Genomic DNA, 24,211 nt, shown 5'->3' on the forward strand with positions numbered 1-24,211 from the left:
ATTTGCATCATGGAAATCTGCAAATGCCACAAACTAGAACTTCCTCCTTCCCTCCTGGAGAGCTTGTTGTTAAACACTGCAATACTGTGATTTAATTCTGACAGTACCTGGAGTTAGTGCAGACTCCACAGATTAAGGACACAGTCCCCAACAAGACTGACCTCACTTCAGATGCCAGCCACAAGTTTGGGGGTTCCCAGGCCATCTACACTTCTGACCAACTGGCTACAGATCTGGGGATCCCCATGACCCCTTCAGGTTTGATAATTCATTAGAATGACTCACAGAACTCAGGAAAGCACTTCACTTATCATTACAGTTTTATTCTGTTGCAAGCAAATCAGAAAGAGCCAAATGAAGAAATCTTACGGTGAGGTCTAGCTGAGTTCTGAATGCGGAGTCTTTGTGTCTTCTCCCTGTGGCTTCAGGACGCATCACCGTTCTGGCACATCAATGTGTTCACTAACCAGGCAGCTCACTGGAGCTTCAAGTGTGTAGTTTTTATTGGGGTTACTTTATGTAGGCATGATTGATTGAATCATTGGCCATGTGATTGAACTCACTCTCCAGCCCTGTATCTTCCCCAGGAGTCAAGAGGTTGGGCTGGTATCAGGTGGCCCGAAGCCCCAACCCTCCAATCACATAGTTGATCTTTCTAGCTTGGCCAGAACCCATCCTGAAACCTTCCAGGAGTCCACCCTGAGTCACCTCATTAGCAAACTCAGGTATGATCCCAGGAGCCTACCATGAATAACAAAAGACTCCTATCATCCAGGAAATTTCAAGCATTTAGAGGCACTGTCTCAGGAACCTGGGACAAAGACCATTCAAATTCCTTATTATACAACAAATACTTAACAGCACATCACTGGGTATAAAGTGTTGACAGTGTTGACAAACATTTCCAGATGCGTCCTCCAAAGAGGTTGTACCAAATATGCAGTCCCACCCGCAGCACATGAATGCCTTGGGAGGGAAAATTCTAGCCATGATGACTTATACAAGAGTACTAGGGGATGCTAGCTATTTCTTTGAGACTGAGCATGAGGAACTCTAGGTTATTTACATGTCTCTGGGAGGATACATTTATATTCTTCCTTCGACTTTCAAATGAAAGCCAGTACATGCGAACTTTTCTTATGGCTCTATGTTCCAGTACCTAAGCAAACAGTTGTTGGTGAAATTTGCCAGCTATTGATGGAAACAAGATGACTTCAAAAGCCTCATATTTGGTCTTTAACCTCTCTATAATCACTATTATTTATTAGAAACTTTCCCCTCAAGACTGTCTTGTAAGAGTAGATTCCATGTACGATAAAACCTCACAAATTTGAGAAAGGCCATTCTGAAATAGAGACATGCAAGAATAAGTATGTTTTGAAAGTATTGTGCACTTTCACTGTTTTCTTACACATGACAATGCCAATTTGTTCCAAAGTACTCAATAGTTCAAATTCTATTGGGTAATGCTTTAGTAGAATAGATAAGAAAAACACACAATCGTTAAATAAAGGTGACATAATCATTGAAGTTTAATGAATGTTATTCATTCAAATTCTAAGTGATGGACACGTATAAACTCCTTTAATCCTCTCAACAACGATATAAGATAGGTAGTAACACTATTCCTATTTTACAAGTGAGGAAATTGAAGCAGAGAGGTTAAGTAACTTGGTCAAGGTCACATAGCTGGTAAGTGATGGACCTAATGCTTGAACCCAGAAAAATCTGGCTTCAGAGACCATGCTTTCAGCTGCAACATCACAGTGCCTCTAAATTCACATGCAAAGAGAATAAAAATCAGTGAGCAGTATTTTTGATTTCCCAAATAAGCACTTGAGAATTGACATCAAAGTTTCAAGGAAGCTGGCGTTAGGGGTACGAAGGTGAGAGTACTTAGGTACTAAGGCTGGCCACAAAGAGAGGTGTAGAGTTGGCTCAGCACCTTCCAGGGCCAGGCTGCTGCATGGAACTTTATCCTCTGCCTGCGGAACATCCTTTCCATTTGATTGGAAACATCCTGGGGGCCACACAGAGGAACTACCTCAACAGTTCTTCAGTACTCCTGGGCCTTCCACCACAGTTGCCTGTGGATCTTCTAGCAAAAGAAGACCCACTCCTATCCTGTGATTTTCTGACACTTTATTGAAACAGCAAGTCCTGATGTCTGGATTGTTCTATTGTCAACTTGGTTAAGCTGAGAACTACATTTCCCAGAATCCTCTTCCCTCTATGGTTTCTGGTTAGAGTTGGCCAGAAGAGGAACTTGCACGAAACTTGGGAGGCAGAAGCGAAGCACTGGCCAGGTCTTTCTGAAGGTTTTTTCACAGTCAGATGCAGTCAAAGCCATAATAAGAGGGGCCCTGTCAGTGCACTGGCCAGAACCCCTAGGGTCCTTTTTACCTTTTCTGTGTGCCTTTCCCCAGCTTCGGTATTTTTGTTTCCGGAGGCTCACACTTGCAACTCTTCTTTAGAAGTCTGTTCTCAGGCTACTAGAGTCAGTCAAAATCACTGGGAGTTTATGGCCTCTTAGGGTAGACCATGTAAAATGAGTTAAGGGTGCAATCACCACGAAAGCTCTGAGGCATGGCTTACACTCCAGGGCTCCCGTGGGGATCAGGCTGGACTCTCAGAAGCTTTACCTGCAATCTCACCCCTGCTTGGCTTCATCCTGCCCTGCTTACTCCCCTCTTTTATATGCCTCTCCTGGTAGCACTCCCAGAAGAGGTCACTAACATGTGAATCCTCACCCCAGGGGCTATGTCCAGAGAAACTAACCTAAGACCATGAGGATCTAAGAGCAATCGTTGGCGTCCAAGCTGGTTTGACATGCATTGTTGAATTCAAGCCACCTCCCCTTTCTGGGCAGGACCCTACTTTGATACTTTTGATCCCAATAAAATGGGATCCATAAAAACCAGGATATTGGAGATAGATAAAGGGTTTCGCTTATGCTCTGTCCCTTGCTAATGAAGTGAAAGATTCGGGTTTATCAGTTTACATCTAATCAGGAAAATAGAAACTACTCTAGATTTTCCAATGGGAAGTTCCTTGTAAAGGTGTTAGAAGAGCTAGAAGAGAACAAGTGGGAAGGTAAGATTTCCCAAAGATCAGGAACTGCAGGAAGTGGCTACCTCCTCCAGATCTGAAAGAACGAAGAGAAAAAAATGTCACTCAGAGTGCACAATGTGTTTTGTCAGAACCGAGTTGGCAGAAACCCAGAAGCCTACACTTGCCCACGGGGGACGGCCACCTCCGCTGCCATCGCTGTCACTCCTTCATTGTTGCCGCCGCCTCTGCAAGAGCACAGTCAAGTCTCCAGAAAAAAGGCTTCTTCCTTCCTCTCACCTTCCAAACTCCTGCCAGTGCTGCCCATCGGTAGCATCTGACAGCAAGCCAGGTGGAAAGCAAGTCTGGGAAGTGTAGTTTGCAGGCTGTCTGCCCTGGCAGGAGAGACGAGGCTATAGAAGGGAGAGTAGCTATGGAAGGCTATAGAAGGCTGAGAGACACCATCTGGCACATCACCCCAAAGTTTTCATCCTCTTCCTCATGGTAAAAATCATCCAAAGACTTCCAAAGCTTCAGAATTGGTGTAGGATGACCTTATTGGGGTGATTGAGTTGGGGAGGGTGGTGACAAATAGAAATGGCAAGTAATAGGATATATTGGAGTATATGAGGAAGCCATTTTGTGTAAAGCTAATTTGGCCTGACCTTGTCTTTCCAAAAGGGCCTGACTGAGGCCATTGAGCATGCATTGTGTATCTGCTTTAGAGATTCCCTATGGCAAGAGTAAAGGCCCTTGAGATAAAGGTGCAACTTCCCTCCCCCTCCCAACTTTGGCATTCCCTTAAGGATTAAGCATCTTTCCTTAGGCTAGGAACTGATTGCTGCGCTCACCCGTGACCACCCAGCTCAAGACAAGCAGACCCACTACCTGCTGTGTCCATCAAGCGCTGCGCCGACAGGGCAATCTTGTGACTGTTGTGGGAGCGACATTTCAATCACATGTGAAACATCCTGTATGGGGGTATATAACCACTCTGTATACCTCACTTCTTTGGTGCCCTTTCTTCCTTCCGGAAAGAAAGGCCCCAGGCCATGGTCCTCAGATTTCAGCTCAGAATAAACTCACCCAAATTTTCATTTATAGATTGGTTATGGATTATTTTCATCGACAGTGGAAAGGGCAAGAGACAGGTCAATGAACAGGACAACAAAAGGCAATGCCTACAGTCTAGAAAGCATCCCTTTAAGAACACTTGGGAGCCCCGTTAAGGCGAGGGGCTGTTTACCCCCTTTCACTGTCTCGTGTAGGGCAGAAATAAAGTGGCACACCTTTTATCTCCTTTGGGACACTGGTGGATAAGCTTTTCTCTAAACTCTAACAGAAACTGATATATTTCCCAGGAGCAAGCGACACGCTTTCAAACACAAGTGAGTTGTAACAGGAGACTTGCAGACCTGCGGGTTCTCACATTCAGTTGCAAGATGCAGCTCATCTCCTAGAACGGACCCCGAGACTTTGGCCTTTGTTGTCTACGAATCAAAGTCGCAGTTGGTTAATCCCACCTGCTCTCAAGAAACAGGAAAAATCAGTGTCCTGGTTCTCATGCTCCATGCAAGGCGTGCTCCCTTGGGTCTCCCATAGGTCACTCTTTGTTCAGAGAATTTTAAGCTCCATAGTAAGAAGGATAATTTAAAACTCCACTGTATTAATTTTCTATTGCTGCTGTAACAAAGTATCACAAATTTAGTGGTTTAAAACAACACAAATCTACTATCTTACGGTTCTGGATGGGTACCACTGGTCTAAAATGAAGGCGTCAGCAGGCTGTGTTCCTTCTAGAGGCTTTAGTGGAGAATCTGTTTGTCCTTTCCAGCTTCTAGAGGCTGCCTGTATTCCTTGACTCATGGCCCCTTCTTCCATCTTCAAAGCCAGCAAAACAGCATTTCTCTTCCCCCTCCCCGTCCCCCTCCCCTCGCCTCTCCCCCTTCCCCCACCCCTCTCCACCTTCCCCCTTCCCCCTTCTCCTTTCTCCCTTCTCCCTATCCTCCCCCGCTGCTTCCATCTTCTCTCTCTGACTCTGAGCCTCCTAAATCCCTCATTTAAGGACACTCTGATTACGTTGGGCTCTCCTGGACAATGCAAACTACTCTCCCCTTTTCAAGAGCCTTCACTTGATCACACCTGCAATGTCCCTTTCAGCTTGTAAGGTAGCACATTCTCAGGTTCCAGGGATTAGGACATGGCCTTCTTTGGAGGCCATTATTCAGCCCACCACACCCACTGTCTGTAGTTTATGTTAGTGGAGGAGAAGAGCAGAGCACTCACTGAATGCTGAGCTGGGTCGTAATTCTACATTTAGTGAAAAAGGCAGCTTCCATGTGGCTGTTGAAAATGAAAATTATTTGGCAAATAAATCAATGTTAACCCAAGTTTCCTTGACCCTTCACTATTTTAAGCAAACCACTTTAGGCCTTGGTTCTTTTTTATTGAACAAGCATTTTTAGAACAGCTGCCACATGTGCCCCAGGTTCTGGGACACGAGGAGTTCACCCAGAGGGCAGAATACAGATCACGGGAGAAACAGAGATGGTATGAAAGGAGCTATGGGCTTGAGATCTGCCCAGTGATGAGCGTGAGCACCAGCCAGGTGCCTGTGGACATTTGAGGACCAGCCCTGCACAGATGCTTGGTTTAAGAGATCTCACCACCAATGCGCCAATGTGCATGCCGTGCTGCACCAGAGCTCTGGAACCCCCAGTGAGTGCAGAGTTGTTCAATGGTGATGTGTGTCCAAATCAGCCACAGTGTGTTAATCACACAGATGGCCTCCCCAGCCTGCCACCCTTAGAGCTTCTGATTCAAAAGGGCTGGAGTGAGACCCTGGGGTTAATATGTTTAACAAATGCCAAAGATTATTCTCACCAAAGTTTGAGAATTATTACACTTCTTGGAGTCCTTATTAGCATTAAAAACATTCTTAAAAAAGAATTCTTACACTTCTTGGAGTCCTTATTAGCATTAAGAGCAGCTTTTGTGAAACAGAGAAGTGTGTCACAGGAACCCAACCAACTGCCAACTGGGTAATTGCAATAGTTTTTGCCATGATGCTACACTTTCAATACAGTCTCTTTCAGGGCTCATTCTATTTATTTATTTATTTATTTGAGGAAGATTAGCCCTGAGCTAACTACTGCCAGTCCTCCTCTTTTTTGCTGAGGAAGACTGGTCCTGAGCTAACATTTGTGCCCATCTTCCTCTACTTTATATGTGGGATGCCCACCACAGCATGGCCTGCCAAGTGGTGCCATGTTCACATCCGGGTTCGGAACTGGTGAACCCTGGGCCGCTGAAGCGGAATGCATGCACTTAACCGCTGTGCCACCGGGCTGGTCCCCAGGGCTCATTCTAAATGTGATCAAAATGCCTGACCTGGGGCCAGCCCCACGGCCGAGTGGTTAAGTTCGCGCGCTCCGCTTCGGTGACCCAGGGTTTCACCAGTTCAGATCCTGGGTGTGGACATGGTACTGCTCATCAAGCCATGCTGAGGCGGCGTCCCACATGCCACAACTAGAAGGACCTACAACTAAAAATATGCAACTATGTACTGGGGTCTTTGGGGAGAAAAAAAAATAATGAAATCTTTAATAAAAAAAGCCTGACCTTGCAATAGGTGAGAGAGAGTTTACATACAAAATGAGCTGTAAATAGCTCTCCAAGCTTTGGGTTAGCAGTTGCTCCTGGAAGGGTCCAAGAGGGGCTACGTCAGAGAGGAAATTTAGTTTTTCTCTTTGCTTTCACATACCTACATTTAGTCTGAGATCTATTCGGTTCTCTCTTTGGCTAAATTGATGTGAATTGCCATCCAAACTTAGTTTCATCTAAACTAAGATATTATCAGTTTTTGTTTTTTTTTTTTGAGGAAGATTAGCCCTGAGCTAACTGCTGCCAATCCTCTTTTTGCTGAGCAAGACTGGCCCTGAGCTAACATCTGTGCCCATCTTCTTCTACTTTATATGTGGGACGCCTACCACAGCATGGCTTGCCAAGTGGTGCCGCGTCCTCACCCGGGATCCGAACTGACGAACCCCAGGCCGCCGAAGTGGAACGTGGGAACTTAACCGCTGCACCACCGGTGGCCCCGATATTATCAGTTTTAAGGAGCACCATTATTTTATGTACCACTATCAAAGAAAAAAACTAATTGAACTATGACAAGGATAAGACATATCCCCATTTCATAGATGTTAAAATTCCTGGGGGGAAGGGGAAGTGCAATATTGAAACATGATATTTCAAGGTTGTGGCTCCCATGAGAGGAAGCCATCCTTTCTGGACTGAGATCAAGTTTCCCTCGAATGGTGTTTGCAGGTTATCTTTACACTTGGCATCCGTGCAGGGGAGAGCAGAAGCTGGTTCTGTGTTAGCACATATTTTGTATTACATTGATCTCTATCTTGCTAATTAAAAAACAAAGTTTTATAGAGTAAAAGCCAGTGATTATAGGAACCAAATTGAGAATTGAGTAAGGATAGAGTTTAACAAGAAAATATAATAAGAGGAAGTTAGAACACTATCTCCTCTGTATCATGTAAAGATTAACAGGCTCAGCAAGAAGAAAAAGGGAAACTACTGTCCTATTTATTGTGGTATTAGCCAGAAAAAGTGTCTGCTGGTACTTTGTGTTCTGAAATATCCTTCTAGACTATGGAACTTTAACAGGCAAATTTCATCCTAGAAGCTTAATAAATGGCATTGACAACATGTTTTTTCCAACTCAGGCACTCATATAACCAAGATGGCTTCTGTCGCTCATGAAAAGAAAGCTGGGTATTCCCATGTGTACAAAACACTAGTGGGATGTAGGAATCACAATCGTTATGCTATATGCCATAAGGCAAAGGGTCCAGGTAACTGGAATTTATTTTTCTAAACTGGGAGAGTGTATATATGTGACTTTTATTCAGCCAAAAGATGTATGAGAAGCCACTCCATTCTTAGACTTGAAAATAGAGGAACCGGATTTGGAAACCGGATTTACAACTCACGTTATTTGATGGCAGTGATAAAATTTTGTCCCCAGGGCAAGAGGGAATTTGGTCAAGGGTTATTTTTTTTCCTCTTCACAGGACACCCTGTGGTGTTTTAATCCTCCTCTCCCCCATGACATTAAGCTTGAACACACAGAGCTTGAACTACTTAGAACAGTGTTTCTTGACCTGGGCTGCGTGTTAGAATGACTGGGGAAAATTAAAAAAAAGGAAAAAACGCATGTATAGGTCTCATTCTAGCCCAATTAATTCAGAATCTTTGGGGTAGGTAGGACTGAACGTTTCTTTTTTTCTTTTTTAAGCTCCCGAGTGTTTATAATGAGCAGCCAGAATTGAGACTGCTGACTTAGAGCTACACCGTTTGCTCCTGCGGTTTCTGTGTCAGGATAGAGACTTGGGTTCGGCCTGTGCTGGTAACAAACCTTTCTGGAAGAAGAGACGGGGATCTTTGGATTGGGATACCTCCTATCTTAGGGTCAGGTTCCCCGGAGGCAGACCTGAGATGAGTATGTATGTGCAAGTGGTTTCAATTAGAAAGGGCTCTTGGGAGAAACCAGTAAGGAAGTAAGCAGGACAGGAGAGGGGACTCTGGTGGCTGGTTTCTGAAGGTGGCTGCTTTCCATTCCCGCCCTCCTTGATCATACTTGCCACTCCACTCACCAAGATAGGGTCTATTTCTGCCCCCCCCCCCCGACCGCCCCCATCAGAGCTGACCTTCTAAACTGCCTTGACCAATAGACATGGCAGAAGTGGTGCTGAGCCAATTCCAGGCTTATCTCTTAAGAGGCCTAGCAGCTTCTTCTTGTCCCTAAGGGTAGCTGGCTGCCTTGTAAAGAACTCAGCTACCCTGAGACCACTGAGCCGTGAAGAAATCCGAGCTAGTGACGTGGAGAGGTCACATCGAGGAGAACGGAGGAGAGCTGACAGGGACATATGACGCCAGTCAAGCCATCCCAGCCAGCCCCCAATCACTTGAGCCATCCTGAGGTCCCCAAACATCATGGACAGAGACAAGGTGTCCCCACCATGCCTATCTGAATTCCTGACCAAGAGAACCATGAGTAAATAAAATGAAGGCTGTTTGAAGCTTTGGGGTAGTTTGTTATGCAGCAATAGGTAATGGAAACAGGAAGAAACCCAATAGGGTAAAGATTTCAAGCAAAACCCTACGCAGGGTATCTCCAGTCTGATGCCACTGGGGAAATCTGAATTACGCCTTTCAGTTTTCTTGACCTTAGGTTTTCATACTCCTGGTTATTGGATAAGGACCATCTTGCGGGGCAGAGATGGTGGCATAAACTCCCAGGCTTTCTGGCTTTCTGAAGAGCAGGGCAGGGTCCATCACTCCTGAGGGCACACCTCACCTGCTGCACGCATTTTGCATCATCATATGAGAGCATGTAGCAGTCATTCTCGCCTCATATTATTTCTCAGGGTTTAACAGACTATGCAACCCAAGCAAAAACACCATGCAAATATCTCAGGCATAAAGCTTACGTCTGACTGCTTAAGGGGAATCAGGACTTTATTTAATAATAACAAATTATGGGAGGAATCTTGGAGGATAGAGGGATGGGGAGGTGCAGTTTCTTTTTTGCAAGATAGGAAAAATGAGCCCTGAAAAATAATGCAGGTGGAAGATGCTTGCGTAGCAAAGCACAGGAAAGCAGCTTCGTGACAACGCTGACTATTTTCTGCTGTTCAGAGAAGCATGAAGCAAGGAGATGCTAAATCGTTGGCAGGTGTACTTGACAGTAGTGTGGGCATAACCAACTTCCTAATTTCTGACCCAATTGAAGAAATGCCTATGGTCTTTTTGTTGGGTTTAATTAGAGCATAAATATGATCTATTTTTTTAAAAAGTGGAATTTAGTTAGAATTTGATTACTATTTCTATAGAGAGAATTAATTTTTAACGAAGTGTTTTAGAAAACCTGTGCTGGAAGGAAGATCCTGTTTTTCTAAAGGCAAATTTTGGTTACCTCTGTCCTCTCCCTTCTACCTCAACACTTTAAAAAAAGCAGAAATAGGTTTTCTTTTAAATCGGTAATATAAAGTGGCAAGTTTTGTGATATTCTTTCCTAGATTCATCTTACAATGGAAAACATTTCTCTATTGGCCTGTGGTTTTTAACATGCATATGTTCAAAATGAAAGACCTTTAGGTGCCACAGTTCAGAGCTGATCTATTGCACTTGCTGTAATGTGCAACCTGGACTTCTGCTGGGCACCCAGAGCACTGCCAGTGGGTTTTTGCTGGGTGGGGCGGCAGTTTTTGGCAGTGCTAGAAAAGCTTAACTGCTGGGGTTAAACTGGGGGCTCTGGGTAAAACTGCTGCTGGCACCTAAGCCAAATTAGCCAAAGAATCAATTGCCCTCGGATGGCTGGCACAGAACTATCATTGCCAGAGCTGCTGGGAAAAAAACCTCTGGTCAAGCTAGGCATTGGATGATGCTGAGGAACAGAATACACATCTACTTCCTTGGTAATCTTTTCCTTTCCACGAGCTCCAGCCCAAGGGACCCAGACAGCATCCATGGGCCCCATGTTAGCAGCCCTTCCAATACCTGGGCACTGTTTCCTTCTTCATTCAGGTATCTTATCTGGAAATGGTGAAATTCTAATGGGAGACAATGGGACCCCAGGGATTTCCAAGTGAGAGCTGATGGAGAGAGGTCTTCTGGGGTGTCAGACACAATCTCTCCTTCCATCAGACCTAACTGTGGCTGCTCACTGCTGGCGGTGATTGGGATTTGCAAGTTGATTAAAACTGGAGATTTAGTGGCTGAACTACAGTTTCACAGATAATTGCTGGAAATGGGCCAAAGCCTTTCTGGACTGAGCTCTATGTGGCAGATTATATGCTCTCTGCCTGAAACCAGATCCACAAAAGACAGAAGATCTTCTTAGAGATGAACCTTCTGAACAGGGACTTTGTCTTCTGATGAGCAGAGCAAGAGAAGAGAGGATGGGACCTTTCTGTGTTTCCATTTCTTTGTGAGGTGTTCAGCAAAGGAGTGTCAGCCTGTTCAGATTTTTTAAATTGGTATTTGACACCACAGCCCTAAAATTATAAATGGACTCCTTGGAATGGGGTGCTAAAGAAAACAAGATCAAGTGAAGATGGCTCTATTTCCCTCTGGAAACAATTTCGAAGGACATTCTATTTCTTTCTTTACCTGAATCTTTTTTTTTGTAATTTCATCATGTATCTTTCATGATGTTTCCTGCACAAGAACATGTCCACCCCTCGCAGTGGGCCAGGATCTGATTAAAACAGCGTCTGAGAAAAGCTACTGGAGCTTGTGCTCCCAAAACAAGACCCCAAACAGCTTTGTGCTGTGCCAAAAATTGAAAATGTTTAAAATGACAAGCCTGAAAGACTTAAAAAAATTATACCACCCAAGATTGGTGAGGAGGCCTGGAAAAAGTTACCCCCGTACCCTGAAACTTCTCCAAGAAAGCAATTTGGTGGTATTGATCAACGGCCTTAACAAGGTACGTGTCCTTTGACCCAGCACTTCTTCTAGAACTTAGTCTTTAGGAAATAATCAAGGATGCAAGCAAAGTTTAGCTTCTCATCTTTTCTGCTTCCTTTCTAGCAAAAGTGTGTCTTGCAGAATCTTGTCTAGCAAAATCTCGGCACCAGTGTTCAACTTTGGAGCCCTAGAAGAGTGTGTATTCAGTAACAATGAAGGGGGAAATGTTCACAGTGGTGGTCTCCCCGTGGTGGAGTTACGATTTTATTTTGCTTATCTGTATTTTCTATTTTTTCCTCAATGAATATGCGTTACTCATTTTAAAATATTTTCAAAAACCTCCTTTGAACTGAAAAAGAGTTTCATTGTAGAAGATTGCCTACTGACACGAAAAAAACTGGCCACAAAAATAGCAAATGTAAATAAAAGAGTGTTAAACTATATGTGAGGTGATTCTACTTTTTAAAAAGGAGAAATCAATTTACCCTCTCACTTCCTCTCTCTTACAATATAAACACGCACACTAGTACACACCTCTGGAAGCACATACGCCAATATATTGCAGTGGCTTTCTCTTGGTGGAGAGTATGATAACTTAATTTCTTCTCTTTGCTCATATGTATGATTTATAATTTTTCTTCAGTGAACATGTAATACTTATATAATTGGAAAAAATAGAGCTTAATTTCACATGCAATAGACAGGACGCCTGAAGTGTATGTATGGAGGGGGAGTGTCGGGCGGCTCTCTTCCCTGCCCTCTGCCCCCTCCTGCTTCTGAGTGCTGGTGCAGGCTTGGGATTCTCTCCTTGTCTTAGGTGAAATGGAGCTTCCCATTAGCTGAGAGGTGATCTAGGGCAGAAAGGCTTGGACACCATCAGGCGGCTCCTCAGTGGCCTTTGGAGTAGTATATACATCTGGTACGTAGAAGCAGGTATAGGAAGGGAGGTCATCTGTAGCCCGCCGCCTCTCAGAATTGCTCCCAGTGCCTCCCTCTCACTAGCCTTTGCCTCTGCCAGCTCACCAGTTCTGGTGGTAGCCTCCAGTTGTCTCCCGCCTGGCACGGGCAGGAGGGAAATGGCACGTACAGGGGAGCTGATCTATTAGAACCAGAAAGCTTTCCCTGAGCTCCCATAAAAACGGTGCACTTAAAGTCACTTCCCTCAGCCATTTATTGCCCTGGGGAAATCTGTGTATGAGGGAGATGAAGGAGAAATCAGAGCAGTGCTTCCCACAGCTGGGGACTAGGCAGGCAGTGCCGCATAGTGGTTAGAAGCAGGCTCTGGTGGTGCCAGTGATGTCTGAGTGTGCAAGACCCTGCCACATACTAGCTGTGTGACCTTGGGCAAACATTTAACCCCTCTGGGCCTCGGTTTCTTCATTTGTAAAATCTAGATGATAATGTTGTGATGATTAAATTAGGTAATACATCTACAGCACTTTGAACAGAGTCTGTCACTTGGTAAGCACTCAGCAAATATGCTACAACTTCCACAAATGTTGCCATATTGTTGTTCCATATGTCCTTTTCTATTATTTTAATTAATTTTTTGAATAGATAATACATGCACATGGTACAAATTCAAAAAGTGAAGAAAAATACGTAGTGATGCAATAGCTCAAACAATGCCTCCTCCCAAAGGTGTCCACAACCTAATCTTTGGATCTTGTGAATACATTACATGGCAAAAGGAACTTTCAGATGTAACTAAGGTTATGAACTTTAAGATAGGGAGATTATCCTGGATTATCCTGGATTATCTAGGTGGGCCCAATCTAATCAAATGAGCCCTTAGAAACAGAGAATTTTCTTAGGCTGGAGTTAGAGAAATGCTGCAGAGGAGGAAGACAGACAGATTCCAAGCCTGAGCAAGATTTGACCAGGTGTTGCAAGAGGGGACCATATGGAATGAGAGCAGCCTAGAGACTCCAAGACTGGCCCCGGCTAACACCCAGCAAGGAAATTGGGACTTCAGTCCTTCAACCACAAGGACTTCATTTCAGCCAGCAACCTAAATGAAACAAGAAATAGATTCTTCCCCAGGGCCTCCGGTAAGGAACAAACCCTGCTCACACCTTGATTTCAGCCTCGTGGAACGCAGAGCAGAGAAATCAGTCAATCCAAACCAGACTTCTAACTGTGGTATAATAAATTCATATTGTTTTAAGCCATGAGGTTTTTCATAGTCAATAGAAAACTAATACAAGTTAAAAGTAAGTTTAACTCCTACCCTTGTTCTCCAGCCCTCCATTTCCCTTTCCTGGAGACAACCTCCCTATGTTTAGAAGGGAAAATCAGAAACAGGTCTCTCATTTGGGATATTTTAAACAGAGATTTTGTAAGGGGAGATCAAAGAGTAGGAAGAGTATTTCTTAGATGTCTTCTGAGGGAAATCTTTAATGCTGCATTGTGCCAAGGGCAATACCGTCTGCGGGAAAATGATTAATACAACAGTAAGAACATTTGAGATATTTATGAATCTTTTCAGAAAAGAAAATCACAACTGCTTAGAAAATACAGATAATTATGAACATAAGGGTGAATTTAAAAGATTTGAATGTATCATAAAGAAAAACCCTCCATATGAAAATGTAAGAGGTTTCCTTTTTAGAGCCATGAAAAGGCTTCTGAGTAGTTTGGTCTTGTCCCTCCAAGAAGCCCAAACCTCCAGAGAATGGGGAGGGAGAGGGGACGGGAGAGACCATCCGTCAATTTGAAGATGAGAATTACACGAACAGAAAAGAATTGTAAATACTCTAAATGGAATCTGAGTTTGAATCATTTCAAGCAGGTCTGGGACAAGATAGACAAAAGATGGTCCTTTAGATAAATCAGGGTCATTTTGTATGTCCCTTCTTCTACCGATAATCAGTCTGCAGCTTTTTATTTCTCCTACTGACATTTGGAAAAGTTGACAGTCTATCAGCTAATATTTATATCTCAAATCTGGCCTTTTGGGGAATTTTTTTTCTGGTGGTAGTGGGGAGGAGGTCAGGAAAGGAACGCAATGTTGTCCAATGGATCTGCTGGCATAGTCTTTAGAAGGATGTCTGAACCTACAGCAAACCACAGAATGCTGAAAACTGACTTACATGTGGAAAACTCATTGTGTTTTCCTTGATCCAACTGATTCATACTCGAGAAATCAATTTTAAAAATGCTTTATGAATATTTGGAGGAAATAAAGTATACTGACTAGTTTGATGAATATTAGCTCCAGTGGGGACATTCTAACCATCCTTATATCATATGGATGGTGGAAATAATAATTGTTCAAGTCACTACCAATAAGGCAAAATGCCGTTTTCTAAGGACAAAAATATCAGAATATACAACAGTACTGTCAGAACAGTTGTTTTTATTTTCAAACAGAAAACAAAATAAAAAATCCTATTGCTTTGTTATAATTTTCTTAAGAGATTTTTTGCCGAGAAGAATCAGACGTAAAATCATAGACTTTTATTCCCACCCAGCGAATGTATCACATCGCGCGAGATTACCCAGGAGTTCACTTCTAGATTCGTACATCCACAAACTCGAAGTTATAGTTACATTTATTTCAAGAAAAGGCCAGAAACAATTTCCTCTGAAGTCTTTCTGCCTGTTTATACACACTACAGAGAACCAGGAATCGCCCACCCACCATGGCCTCTTTTTTCCTGACTAGAGAATCTCTGGGAAGTGAGTGAATGCTTTCTCCAGCCAAGGCTCGCACGTCTCTGTTTGCTCTGGGCTGAAGGAGACGGTGTCTCAGCTAAGGTGGTTTGATCAATAGGATGCCTTCAAGGTTAGCAAAGAGAAATTCATGTCATTTGCTTTGGCAGAGGAATGAGGACAAGAGACATCTATCCTAGATGAAAGGAAAAGGCAGACCGGTGTCCTTGTGATACCAACACAGAGGGCGATACACTTTGGCCCTGGAGTTAGGGTTTCTCACGGACTTTTTGGTCTATCCCAAGTTCTCTTTGTGCGGCTGATGAAGAGGACCCACATGTGGTTAAAATAACCTCCAGAAGAAACAGGCATCTCAACCGCCAGCTGGATTGTTGCTGGTTAAACCGTGTGGTTGCACATCTATGAGAAATACGGGATCAGAGACTCCTGTTCTGACTAATAGATAACATTTTAGAAAAGCCATGTGCATTTTATCTTTGAATCTGTGCAATATTGACTGTTGATAACACCTGCCGTTATTTTTCTTTTTCACCAAGCTTGAAGGAAAGTTTTCAAACACATTTGTCAAACGATTGACAAGAAATTCCTCCTTCTCGTTCCATTTATAAAGCTATAGTTTCGTATCTCATTATCTTTTAAAGACTGTGTCAGAAAAAGGGGAGCATTCTTCCTGACTGTCGGAAGGTGTGGTCACCGTGATTGTGGCACAAAGTCATGACTACCTATTTTACAGAATCTAAATTAGCTCACTTCTGTGATGGCCCATCCAGTAAACTTTGGGTTTTTCCATTTAAACTTTTTTGGACTGAAAATAGTGCCCAACTCATTTCTACATTTATTTGTCTTATTGTGTGCCGAATGGAGTCAGGTGGGAGGTTTGCTGCTGAGCTTTGATGACTGTGACATGCCGTGCCTGGTGGGAGCTTCTTGGATGGAAAGGTGGGGAGCTGACAACAGTGAGAATCTCCGTGGGCAGCAATAGGAGCTGCCATGTGTTCCAATTACTATTCCACAAATCTTTTAGGTCTTGGCTTCTAAGCCCCGTCCTCGAGGCAGCCTTTTCTGACTCCCCCAAGTTAAATGTCTGTTCTCTATTCTACAGCTCCATGTACATCTCCTTTCACATTGCTCATCACATTTCCAAATATTTGTCTGTCTTTCCTCATAGACTGCAAGCTCCATTAGGGGTGGGAATTGTGTCCATCTTGTTCATATCTATGCTTCTAGCACTTACCTCTCAATTGTATATGGACTGATTATATGCCCACCATTCTGTTTTGCTTGTAGCACGTGCATCTTAGAAGCTGTCAATTTTTGTGTTGTATAAGGCCATCTTTATAGTGTGGATTTAAGAAAATTTTCCACTCTATCCCTAGGCTTTTCTATCAAGGTCCTTCCAGCTTTCCTTGTTAATAAGCTCAAGCTAATGAAGAGGAACACCTCCTGTTTTGTGAGAAGGATTTATCTAAGACTCATTTATTCGACCAGTTTGTTTATACTACACCTGCTCGGGGTGGACATGAGGCACTTTGCTACCTGGTAAATTCTGCATCTAAAGTCATTCTACAGCCCACGGATGCTTGGTAAGGACTTGCTGAGTTTAGAAATCAGTGATGAAGGAAGTGGTAATTTGAGTAAAGAAGCTTAAATTTGGGAAAGCACATTTGACCTCCCACATTCAGATCTCGACAAAAAGGTCTCAGATCCACAATAACAGTACTTCTATTTTTATTCATGTTTGCCCATGGAATTAACATTTAGTGGTCTATGGTGGAACAATTTTGGGAACTTTGATTTATGTCTCTTTGGGGCTGAAAGCAAACTAATGAAAATAAACCGTGATAGTCTGCAGATATAGCTAATTGCTTTGAAAGCCTCAGGATCCCTTCACCCTCCTTGACCTGTTGGGGTTAAGTGCCTTTCTCTCTGGGGCCAGGAGGATTCCCTTCCTGCCTGCAAGGCGTTTGTGTGTTTCCAGTCCTCTGGTTCCTGCTCCAAGTCTTTAGGAACCACACAGCTGCCTTCTCCCGTCTGTATTTTACAATTTCTCCTGGTGAATTTTTGGAGAGAAAGCTAAGAGTTAGCATGGGTGGGAAGTAATTATAGTTTTCAATTCTCAGTCTTTATCTCCTTCTAAGCAGGTGAAGAAAGAACTAAGACCTTTCTGGTGGTTAAGGTCGTAAACCTGTGGGTGCTCTCGGAAGCAGCAGGAGAAAGAGCGGCTATAACAACGGAAATGAGCCCCCCCTCACCGCCGTAGGTAATGCCGGGAAGACAAGTGGAGAGGAAGGCAATTGCAGGACTTAAAGGGCATTTGTTGTCATTCACATTTCCCAGGATTTCAGGTAAGCTGAGTGGATTTCATTTCAGACACTATATAATGAAATGCAGAGCTAATTTTAGAAGTTATTATTCGTCAATCAATTAAGTCAGGAAGTTATTTAATATCCCCCAAAACAATTTTCTCGGCTTCCCATCGCAATCACTTTGCTGTGATGAGCGGGCAGGGGAAACTTGACCTTGGAGTGCAGGTCATGATACACGGTGCAGCGTCCATCTGCTTTGCGAGGGGAACGTGTGGCCGGGGCTGTTGCAGCGAGGACGAGGGAACACAACTGACTCTGGGCTTTCCATTTTCTTCCTTTGCTATATTATTTGGCTTTTTAGTTGGAGACGATCAGTTTCTTGCAGATGTGATTTTTATGCCAAAACTCTTTTTTTTATTTTGGTCTCTAGGGACCAGATGATGTCCAACATATTGCTATTTGTGGTAGATTGTGTTATTGTCCTAATTATCAGTTGTCCTTCCCTGAAGCGCCCTGCAGTGCCCATCCTGCTGGAGAATCAAATATAATTGCTCTGCTGAACTCAAGTGTGGCCGTGAGACTTGCTTTGTCCAAAGAAATGTGAGTGAAAGTGACGTGTGAGACTTCCAAGCGCAAGATCTAAGGGCTATTGTGTGGTTCTACCGTAGCTCTTTCCTTCTGCTACCAACCAGGAGGTCACAGATGGAGGCTGCTCCGTCACCTGAGTCCCGGGGTGGAGCTGACCTGGAGAAGCACCATAGCAGATCTGTGATAGACATGTAGCCTGCACAGGAAATAAGCTGCTGAAACTTGGGCTCTGTTTTTACCGTAGCACAACAGCCTATCCTGACTGATACAGTAGTGAAAACTTTTGGAGCTTAGTCAGCGAAAATAATTTTTGTCCCTCTCGCTCTCTGATTTCTTCTCATGGAAAGCAACCCTTATCACCATATGCAAGGATACTTTTCTGGGTCAGTGTGCTGGCTTAGGAAAAAGCTGTGAAGTTGCTTGCTGAAAAATGAGGCTTCGATATAGTAATATACTCCAGTTAATTTCTGGAAAAGAGTTGAACAGAGAGTGCTCCATGAGGGCCAATATCACATCGGTCTTCCTCATTTCCATATCTCTGGTGCTTAGCAAAGTACTTTGCCCGTAAGTGCTGAATAAGTATTTGTTGGATGGATACTAAGTGATTAAAAAAGAAATTGGACATCTCCATTCTTACAGGTGGCATGTAACATTTTGGATGAAAAAAAATTTATGTTTAGGGTTTGAAAAGCATGTTAAGTCAAGTTAAGAACTGAGAGGCCAACATGGGTCTATCGGATTCTGCTAGGACCACACCAGGTGTCACAACCCCTCATGTCACTCGGGCTGACGCTGAAAGAATCAATGAATGAAGCAGGCTGGGTCACTTCAGCACGAAAATAGCCTCCCTCCCCTTTTTCTTGAAATGTGGTTCTCTTAGTCTCTTAGTCTGTCTTTAATTTCCCCACATTGTGATAGAGACGTGTGTGAGAAATATTTTTCTGTCTAACTTGACTATAAGAAAAAGAAAAGCACAGCTATGATGACAGTCACTCACGGGCAGCCTCAGTTTCTAGGGGACACAAGAAGTGGTGACTTGAAGGGCATGTGTTCCAGCAAAAGGAGTCAGGTATTTCTCAGCTCCTGCCGTGTTGGAACACGGGCCCAATTCTCCCAGAGCATCCTAATTTTTAGGAGAAGCTGGCAATCTGGAGTTTGAATTTTCCAATTTTTAAATGTTGGCAACTGAAAATCAACATTAAGTTCGGTGCAGGATACCACTGTTCGGGGCCAACAATGTGTTTTTTCAGGGCAGATTCGGCCCCAGGCCACCAGTTGCAACTTCTGACCTTTGTCTATTTTTTCAGGTCTTGCTTCTGGGAAGAAAGCTCTAGATGTTAAGATTAGATTTGCATAGGTGCGTGTGATTTTTAGAAAACACCTGGAGGAAGGGCTGAAGCCAATTTCCACTGCCCCTCCTCACCTGATCGGCCACGAGGACAGCAGGAGGCTGCTGTGCGTCCTTGTGGAGTCGCTCCTCCGTTTAGGCCAGTGTCCTTTGACCTCGAGTATTTCTAAGATTAAGTTGGAGATTTGGGTTCTAAATTACATAGTCAGAGTGTCCTTGCTGAAATGAAAAGTTTTATTTTTGTTCAAGTGTTTGTTTCTTGTTTCTTTTCCTCAGGTAACATTAGAAAATGTCCAATCTCCTCCAAAGGAAAGCTGAAGGCCTGGATGAAGATGGAAGGGGTTTGGAGTCCCAGGACAAGGGACATTCTAGAAGAGGAGAGAAAGGCCTGTGTACGAGGAGATGTCCTTGCCATTTTCAGCTTTTCTAAGATTGGAGAGGTGTGTGCCACAGCAAAGGCTACTGCTTGAAGATGTCTATGATCTTTGGGATGTACCCAATTTTAAAGTGTAAAGAGGACAAATGTTTTGTTTGTATCCACCCAGCATCACTGCAACAGGTTTCTTCTATTTTGGAAATTTCCCTCATTTTAATGTAGGAGTAACCCTTGATTCCTCTCCTTTTTTTTTTATTCTCGCTTTTTCGGTGAGGAAGATTGGCCCTGAGCTAAAATCTGTTGCCAATCTTTCTCTTTTTTTTTTCCCTCCCCAAAGTCCCAGTACATAGTTGTATATCCAAGTGGTAGATCATTATAGTTCTCCTATGTGGGATGACACCATAGCATGGCTTGATGAGCGGTGCTAGGTCTGTGCCGAAGATCCAAACTGGTAAACCCCTGGCCACTGAAGTGGAGCGTGCAAACTTAACCACTCGGCCATGGGGCCAGCCTCCTTTTTAAATCCTGCCTCCTGAAGGTTGAAAGTAGGTCTCATGTTCTCAGCCTCTCACCTTCCTGGTTCATCTTACAGCTGGTGCCCAGGCCAGTGACCAAAGCTCTGGGTGATGGGTTTCTTCTGTTTGTCCCTCTAGATCCACTCTGCACCCTTCTCTACCTGTCCTGTCCCCCAGGAGGCTGAGCTGTATCTCCAAGTTTCCTTGCCTCCGGCTTCTGGTTGGGTTTAGCCAGTGAGAGGCAATAGCAGGAGACTGGAGAGTGGAAGGAGAGAGTAGTGGGACGTTGATGCCCCCAGCTCCATCTATGCCAGGAAGTGTTCTGACCTTCACTACTTTTCCAGGAATACAGTGTAGAGATAGTAGAGCGTCATAGAGATAACGGATGACCTTGCCAACCCGGTGGAAAAATACAGATGAGAAACTTCACACCGAGACCAGGTGGGTGAATATGGTGGACAGAAAGTCAACATCTTGTGGGATGATAACAGTGATCTTATTGCTGCTCGCTCATGGCTATTGTGTTATTTGCAGTCTGGCCTACCAACTAGTGGTAATAAAAGTACCACCAGCTGTGACACCTGCAAGCGATGGAGAAAAGCTCAGCACAATTTTGGTACATGAAAGCCACTCTCAATAAATTCCCCCAAAGCTCTGAAACAAAACAAAACAGACAACTGTTTATTATCTGCCATCTCCCCTGACTGCCACAGGAATAGCTCCTTCCCCTTGGCCCTTCAGATCCAGCTGCAGTGATGGTTTCCCCCTGTTGCTAGTCCTTGGGTGCATCACCGTCCCTTCCCACATCACTGTAAACAGTCCTCTTAATAAACACCCTTCTGAGTGTGCCATCTCTTTCCTGCCTGGACCCCCAGTGATTCAGTCAAGCATGTCTTTGCCAAACTTTGACCCAAAAGCTGGTGACAGAAGAGGGCTAGGATGGTGTGATGGTTAATTTTATGTGTTGACTTGGCTGGGCTACAGTACCCAGATATTTGGTCAAACATTATTCTGGAGTTTCTGTGAGGGTGCTTGTGGATGAGATTAACATTTAAATCAGTGGACTTTGAATAAAGTAGATTTCTTTCTCCAATGTGGATGGGCCTCATCCAATCAGTTGAAGGCCTGAATAGGATGAACGACTGACCTCCTGCAAGCAACAGAGAATTCTGCCAGCAGGCTGATTGCCCTTGGACTTCAACTGCAACTCTTTCCTGCTAGCTTACCCCATCAGATTTTGGACTTACCAAGCCTCCACAGCAATGTGAGCCAACTTCTTAAAAAAAGTCTCTCTCTCAAATACACATGCTTCTTCTTGGTTCTGTTTTGCTGGAGAACCCTGACTAACACAGATGGTGAACTTGCCCTCTTTCTTTGGAGGTTAAGGCTGTGAGGTGGAATTTCTGGAATGGATGTGGCAGTGGTTCAAACCGCATAATTGTTGCCTGGTGGCAGTGTTGGTGGCAGAACTAATCAGACTAGTTCTGCAATGTGGATTTGGGAACTCTTTCCGGGAGCTCATCTCAAGCCCATTTCTCCAGCCCTCCAAAGGATTTTGTGACCTGCTTAACATCCTTTGAATATTCTCATTTTGCTTATTCAATTAGAGCCAAGCTTCTGTTGCTTACAACCATTAACCCTAACAGAAGCATGGACGAAGTACAATTGGAGAAAGGTCAGGTTGAGAAAAAGAAAAAGGTTTGTTTTTGTTTGTTGACTTAAAGAATAATTATCAAATATAGTTTCATGGTATTAAAGTAATTCATTTTTCTTTCAATAAGCGATAAATATACAGTCATTCAGCTGTACTATTATATCTTTCTTTGGAATGTAATGTATTTTTCCAGATGGGCAAAAACTACTCAAGTACATTGTTATCATTCTCTCATTTAACTTTACTTTGAATGTCCCCGTGATTTTGATTCAGCATGAAGAAGCAAATGTCATTGTGTTGGCAAGAGGCTGTGTTCTGAGAGGGTGTGTGCTTGTTGGTCTGTGTCCCTTTTTCTCCTCTTTATATAAATATAAAGTTAAGCTTGCAGTTTCTGTGATGTTTGCGGAAGGATTAATTTCTACAAAACAGAAGATTTTAAAGCCTGCCTAAGGAATAGTCCTACTTGCTGGATAATGCAACCGAAATTTTTTATTTCTGATGTCATAATGTTTTAAATTTTTGGCTCTCATGGGAATGCATGAAAGGTGGAAATTTGGGAGAAAAGGCTGGTTTTCCTCTTGTTATGTGGATTAATAAGCCAGTGGCTCTACCCTTAAATTGAGCATCTTTTATATGATATCCCTCTGAGTGTAACAATTTTTTTTTAATATATAGACTTTATTTTTTTTAAGAGTTCACAGCAAAATTGAGTGAAAAGTACAGAGAGTTCCCAGATATCCTCTGCTCCCACACAGGCACAGCTTCCCCGACTATCAACATCCTCCACAGAGCGGTACATTTGTTACAATTGATAAACCAACATTGACACACCATTATCACCAAAGACTATAGTTTATATGAGTATTGGATGTTGTATGGGTTTTGAGAAATGTATAAGGACACGTGTCTTCTATTATAGTATCATACTGAATAATTTCACTGTCCTAAAAATCCTCTATTCTCTGACTATTCATTCTTCGCTCCCCCTAAACCCCTGGTAATCACCAATCTTTATACTGTCTCCATAGTTTTACCTTTTCCAGAATGTCACATAGTTGGAAATCATACAGTATGTAGCCTTTCAGATTGGCTTCTTTCACTTAGTAATATGCCTTTAACTTTCCTCCATGTCTTTTCATGGTGTGATAGCTCATTTCTTTTTAGCACTGAATAATATTATGTTGGACAGATGTACCATAGTTTATTTATCCATTCACTTATTGAAAGACATCAATTTAAAACAATTTTTTTAAGAAGATGGCACAGGGTCCATGTTTAATTTTTTTTTTTTTTTTTTTTGGTGAGATAGATTGACCCTGAGCTGACATCTGTTGCCAATCCTCCTCTTTTTGCTTGAGCAAGATTGTTCCTGAGCTAACATCTGTGCCATTCTTCCCCTACTTTGTATGTGGGATGGCGCCACAGATGGCTTGATGAATGGTGTATAGGTCCACGCCCAGGATCTGAACCCACGAACATTGGCCCACCAAAGTGGAGCATGTGAACTTAACCACTACACCACTTGGCAGGCCCCTCCATGTTTAATTTTAACAGCTGTATATATCATGTTGAGGCTAAAGAGCAGTTAAGAGCAGGAGAGGAGCACAAGCAAATGCACAAACTAAAACTTCTGTTTCCTTTTCTCATTTGTACCACATGACAACCTATTTGTCTTTGCTGCTCCCCAAGGCACACATTTCTGAATAAATTCTGCTCCAATTGTATTAATGAGAACTCTATTTTCTGCCCATGCAGCACATGCAGATACCACATATGGGGACCCTATCCCATCTATTATTCTAGCCAATATCTAGTAGGAAAATAGAAATCTTTCTAGATATTCCAAAAAGAGAGATTTAATGCATAGAGTTGGTTGTAAAAGTTTTGGAATGGCTGGAGAAGCAACAGAAGGAAGATGATGTTGCCTAGAAGTCAAGAAGCTGCTCCCAGCAAAAAACACTGTCTGGAGATACAGAGCAAACATCAACCATATTCAGAGAGAGCATAAATTTTGGATTTGTCATACCAGGAATTTAAAATAGCTACAATAAATATGGTAAGGACACTAATGGAAAAAGTGGACAACATGCAAGAACAGATGGATAATGTAAGCAGAGAGATAGAAATGTTAAGAAAGCATCAAAACAAAATGCTAGAAATAAATAACATGTTAACAGAAGTGAAGAATGTCTTTGATGGGCTCACAGTACACTG

At 43.2% G+C, this 24,211-nt stretch overlaps 2 long non-coding RNA genes across 2 annotated transcripts in view; one reads left to right on the forward strand and one right to left on the reverse strand.

The window, feature by feature from the left end:
* LOC139075979 (uncharacterized) overlaps positions 1–24,211 on the reverse strand; it is a 74,009-nt gene that overhangs the window by 13,061 nt on the left and 36,737 nt on the right. The gene's annotated exons all lie outside the window — the stretch shown is intronic.
* Positions 17,426–22,953, forward strand: LOC139075981 (uncharacterized). Its single transcript, XR_011527100.1, has 4 exons — positions 17,426–17,555; positions 19,729–19,892; positions 20,688–20,784; positions 20,878–22,953. It is a non-coding gene; the product is annotated as an uncharacterized lncRNA (long non-coding RNA).

This window comes from Equus przewalskii, chromosome 15 (assembly GCF_037783145.1).
Source record: "Equus przewalskii isolate Varuska chromosome 15, EquPr2, whole genome shotgun sequence".
Taxonomy (NCBI): Eukaryota; Metazoa; Chordata; class Mammalia; order Perissodactyla; family Equidae; genus Equus; species Equus przewalskii.